General features: G+C 58.7%; 1 pseudogene; it reads left to right on the top strand.

The window, feature by feature from the left end:
• Positions 1-42: 42 nt before the first annotated feature.
• Positions 43-5,682, top strand: ACA1_213680 (annotated as a pseudogene).
• Positions 5,683-5,751: the final 69 nt, after the last annotated feature.

Genomic DNA, 5,751 nt, shown 5'->3' with positions numbered 1-5,751 from the left:
GAGCTCAACCTGGCGCACAACGTCATCGAAAGGCTGCCCAGGCACCTAGCCTCGCTCGCCAACCTCCGTGTGCTCAACATCGCTCACAACAATCTCACCAACGACCTCGGTACGCAAGTGTGTGTCGTGTCGTGTTGTGTCGTGTGTGCGTGTGTCGTGTTGTGTCGTGTCGTGCGTGTGTTGACGTTCTTTGGTGAATAGGTGAACAGACGACGATCCTCGAGCCCGTGCTACGGTTGTCGTCGCTCACTTCGCTCAACGTGGCCGGCAACAAGCTGACCGCCCTGCCGCCGGACTTCTTTTCGTCGCTGCCCTTGCTCGAGGAGCTCGACCTCTCGCACAACGCCCTGTCATGCCTGCCCGAGGGCATCGCCGGCTGCGTCCATCTGCGCGTGCTCTCCGTGGCCGACAACTCGCAGCTTTCAGTCCTCCCCCGAACTATCGCGCAACTGCCCAACCTGCACGAGCTCTATCTCCGGTTCGTTGTGTGTGTGTGTGTGTGTGTGTGTCGTGTGTGTGTGTGTCGTGTGTGTACGCACTCACCGCACGCGCACAGGAACTGCTTCTCGGACCACCACGAAGTTAAGGCCAGTTCGCACGGTGGTACGCGTTTGACCGTTTCTGACTCTTAGCGTTGACACTGATTGACCACACCCATTCACTTAATACTATTTATTATATCATTCAGGCGAGGGCAAGCTCCGATTGACGGACCTGGGCGGGCTCACGACCCTCAGGCGACTCGACCTCAGCCACAACGGCCTCATCGCCATTCCGCCGGGCTGGTTCGTGAAGTGGTCCAACATGGAGCGGCTGTGGCTGTCGCACAATCAGCTGTCGACGCTGCCAGCCGACGACCTCGGGCGCATGGCGCGCACGCTCGAGGAGCTCCACCTCGACCACAACCGGCTCGACGCGTCCCCAGCGAGCTGGCCAAGCTCACGCGCCTCCGCGTGCTGGCGCTCGACGACAATTCGATCGAGGAGCTGCCCGCCCAGCTCGGCAATCTCACGCAGCTCGAGCGCCTCGACGTCGGCACCCAACAGGGCCGGCTCCGGTAACTACCCACCCCAGTGTCGTGCCATGTGTCGTGCGTGTGCGTGTGCGGTGGTGCGGCTGACCTTGGTCGCGTCGCGATGCAGATCGCCGCCGCCCGAGGTGGTGGTGTTGGGTTCGGGCAGCATCGTGGTGTATCTGGGCCAGCTGCTTCGGGGTCAAACGCCGTGCTACCGACTCAAGCTCATGTTCGTCGGCCAGGAGAACGTCGGGTACACACTCCATTCAACTTGCCTCCTACGCTGCTAATCGCACACATGTCACTGACCGCACGCACACGACACGAACGACACGAACGACACACACGACACACACGACACACAGAAAAACCTCGCTGCTTCGTGCGCTGCAGAGGACCGGCCAAAAGGTCAAGGGGGTGTCCAGAGTGGTCAAACGCGAGGACGAAATCAGCCGTACGCGTCTGATCTCACCTCCGCGCGCCACTTACGTGTTGCCTTCCCCCCCCTCCTAATCATTGATCAATGTGTGCAGCCACCCACACGGCGCCGCTGTCGACGGACGGGATCGACATCAACGGGTGGAGCCTGCCCATGGACTCCGAATGGGGCGACAATGCGCCGGCGGTCGAGCTCTCGGCCTGGGACTTTGCAGGTAACTATTACGCACACCACAAAGGGGACCCAGATACATGGTAGACACTCCATTTAAATGTCAAACAGGCCAGGAGATCTACTACGCCACGCACCAGTTCTTCCTATCGGAGCGTTCCCTGTTCCTCGTCGTTTTCAACCTCCTGTCGCTCGTCCAGTCGCGCGTCGAATATTGGTACGCACCCTTCACCTTTGACTTTTGTTGTTTTTTTCCATATTTATCATTATTGATTAATTTATGAATAATAAATTAAGGAAAAATTAATAAAAATCAAATTGATGCAGGCTGCAATCGGTGAAAGCGGCGACGAAGGACTCGCCGGTGCTCATCATCGGCACCCACGCCGAGAGCGAGCACTGCACCGAACAGTTCCTCTCCACCACCAAAGCAACGTACGATTCGGTGTGCGTGAGTGTGCGGGTAATGCGCGTGAGTGCGTGTGCGTGTGCGTGTGCGATGGTGTGTGTGTGTGTGCGGTGGTGACATTCCTCACATTCTCTTGGTCGACACAGATTGAAGGTGACGGTGAGGAAGAAGTACCCCAACGTGGCGGGCATCCACTTCGTGAGCCCCGTGACCGGCAAGAGCATGGACGCGCTGGTCGACAGCATTCGCTCGGTCGTGGCCAAGCAGGACTACATCGGCCGCGCGCTGCCCTCGAGCTACCTCCACCTGGAGAAGCTCGTGGCCGAACAGGCCAAGGCCAAGACCCCGCCCGTGCTGACGTGGCACGAGTACAGCGAGCTGGCGCGCCTGTGCACGATCGATGTCGACAAGAACGGCGACGACCTGCGCACCGCGACCGCGCTGCTCCACAACCTGGGCGCCCTCGTCCACTTTGGCGACGAGCACAAGGTACGTACCTTGATTCATGTGCATCGCTACTGGGCTAGAACTATGCTTCTTAATTCCCTGTGTGTGTCGTGCGTGTGCCGTGTGTGTGTCGTGTATGTCGTGCGCAGCTGCGGGACGTGGTGATTCTGGACCCGCAGTGGCTGATGGACGTGATGTCGACTGTGGTGTCAACAAAACACAACTACTGTCGGTACGCCTCGCGTTGTTCGTGCAAAGTAGAATTTTACATATTTAATTGTGTTGAATGGCGCAGGGACGGGTTGATCGCCCACTCGGCGTTGGCGCAGATCTGGAAGCCGCCGGCGTATCCGCCGGAGCTGCACGAGTTTCTGCTGTCGCTGCTCGAGCGCTTCGAGATCATCTTCCCCGTTCAGAACTACGCGCACAAGCTCGGTATCGCGTCCCCGCAAAAACATCATTGTGGCGACCTAGTGCTGACGAACTGACGATCGGTATTGATGGTCGCCCCATGTCCCAGGGTTCATTGAAGGAGACGATGCGCAGAAAACTTCGTTGCTCGTACCGTCGCTTCTGCCCGCCGAGCGACCGGCCAAGCTGCAGCAGCTGTGGCCCTCCCGCATTCGTACGTCTCCACACACACACACACACACACACACACACACACACACACACACACGGGTTTCATAAGTTACACACCAGCAGGAAAAAACCTTAACCCAAATCTTGAAACTCCAAAACCGCAGGCGCACAGGAGCAGGTCTTCGGTCGGGTGTACCGCTTTGACTTCGTCCCCAAGGTACGTTATATATTTTTCTTGTGTGTGTGTGTGTGTGGTGTGTGTGTGTGTGTGTGGTGTGTGTGTTGATGTGTTGATGATGAATGTGTGTGACGTCACAGGGATTCATGGGCCGCCTGATGATCCGCATGCTGGGCTTTCCCGTCGCGGCTCAACTACTGTGGCGCTACGGCATGCTCGTGCGGATGGCCAGGGAGCGGATACTGGTCGAGCTGGAGCCCCAGTCGTGTCACCTCCGCATCCTGGTGCGCACTGAGCTGCGCGGCGAGCAGATGTCCAACCTGTGCTGGCTGGTCTTCGCCGCCGTGGACTCGCTCGTCAAAGAGTGGTACAGCCTTAGCGTACGAATTTCTTCCCTCTCTCCCCTTGCCCGATGGCACGACACACACGATGACACGCAACACACGACACGACACACACGACACACACGACAGGCGCGCGTGTTGGTACCGTGTCCGCACTGCATGGTGTTTGGCGGGCTGGATCGGGAGCCCTACGTGTTTGCCTTCGAGGAGTGCCAACAAGCGGCCATCACGCCCAACGACGCCTTCCTCTACTGCATTCTCAACGGTACTCCAGCCTCCTACTCGAATGAATATGCGAGCAATGTTTCCTAATTTGTGTGCGCACACGCGTGTGTCGTGTCGTGTGTGATGTTGAAAATAAAAGAGGAGGGAAAGAGCTGCACCCCGACTGCGGTGCGGCTGGATTCGGCGGCGCCAGATCTCGCCATGGCGCATCTCGACTCCCACAAGATTGCCTACAGTGAACTCGAGAAGCACGACCCACCCATCGGCGAGGGTACCACCCACCGCCCAAGCCCTTTGCGTGTCTTTGCTTTCTTACCTTCTCTCTCTCTCTGTGTGTGTGTGTGTGTGTTGTGTGTTGTGTCGTGCGACCTAAGGCGGGTTCGCGACGGTGTACAAGGGCACCTACAAGGGCGACGTGGTGGCGATCAAGGTGCTCCGCTCGGGCGGGGCCGACGCCTTCTCGCAGCAGCCGGACGACAGCAACTACAGCAGCAGCGGCAGCGGCAGCACCAGCGCCGGCAGCAGCACCTACAATACCTGCACGAGCACCAGCAGCAGCGACGCCGAATTCGAGGCCCACCAGCGCCGGCTCACCTACGAGGAGTTCCGCCACGAGGTGTGGATCATGAGGTATATGCGTAGTTCGCCATTTCGGTCGAAGCGTTGCACGTCATTTTTTATTTTATTCACACATGAATGTATGGAATGTCGGCAGTGGGCTGGCGCACCCCAACCTGGTGGCGATGCGCGGGTTCTGCACGGAGCCGGCGTGCATCGTCACCGAATACGTGGCCGCCGGCTCGCTCCTCGAGTACATCAACGATCAGTCCAAGCCGCTCGACTGGTCCCTTCGGCTCAAGATCGCCAAAGACATCGGTACCGATATTGTGTTTATTCTGTATCATTATTATTGCATTTTTCCGAATAACGTATATATAAATGAAAATGTGTGCAGCCAAGGGCTGCGCGCATCTGCACGGGACGTCGCCGCCGGTGATGCATCGCGACCTGAAGAGCCCTAACATCCTGTTGGCCGACGTGTCGCCCGGGGCCGAGGTGGTGGCCAAGGTGTGCGACTTCGGCGTTTCCCTCAGCGCCGCGCACCACACAGCTGGCCGACGAGTAGACTGTCCTGGTACCACGACACACACGCACGACACACGCACGGCACACGCTACACGGCACGACACACGGCACACAGCTAACAACTTTATTGGGTACCCACAGTGTGGCTGGCGCCCGAGGTGATGGCCAACAAGATCTACACGGAGAAGGCCGACGTGTACTCGATCGGCGTCATCCTGTGGGAGCTCCTCACGCGCAAGGCCTTCTTCGGCGAGATCCGCTTCATGAGCCGACTCGAGGACAAGGTCCTGTCGGGCGCTCGGCCGCCGATCCCCGACGACTGCCTCCCGGCCTACCGCCGGCTCATCGAAGACTGCTGGGCGCAGCAACCAGGTGCGTGATGACCATTTATTGTCGAGTGCGCACACGCGTGTGTCGTGGTGTGTGGTGTGTGCGGCGACTGACTGACCATGTGTGTGCGTGCTGCCAACAGAGCAACGGCCGGCGTGTACGGATATCGTGAGGCGGTTGGAGGAGATCATGCGAAACGAGTGTCCGCAGGCGTGCGACTACGACGCCCACGTCGAGGCGCGGCACCGGACCCAGCGCGAGGCCGAGGCCAAGGCGCGGCGGACCGCGGCCCTGGCCCTCCAGCACAAGGCCCAGCGACGATCGACGACGCCCGTGAAGTTCCTCCTGCCCAAGGAGGAGCTCTCCCGACGCGGCGTCACATCGCTGCCCCAGGTAAGCCCAAAGATCTCGTCTATTCAACATTGCATCTCCGCTCATTCATCATTTCATCATTAATCCACAAAGTCGAGATTTCTGCTGATCTTTTTTTTCCATCTTGTTCAATTTAGAATGTGACTGTGAAGG

Source organism: Acanthamoeba castellanii (genome assembly GCF_000313135.1).
Source record: "Acanthamoeba castellanii str. Neff unplaced genomic scaffold scf7180000084758, whole genome shotgun sequence".
NCBI lineage: Eukaryota > Discosea > Longamoebia > Acanthamoebidae > Acanthamoeba > Acanthamoeba castellanii.
This window is presented reverse-complemented; position numbering and strand designations above follow the sequence as displayed.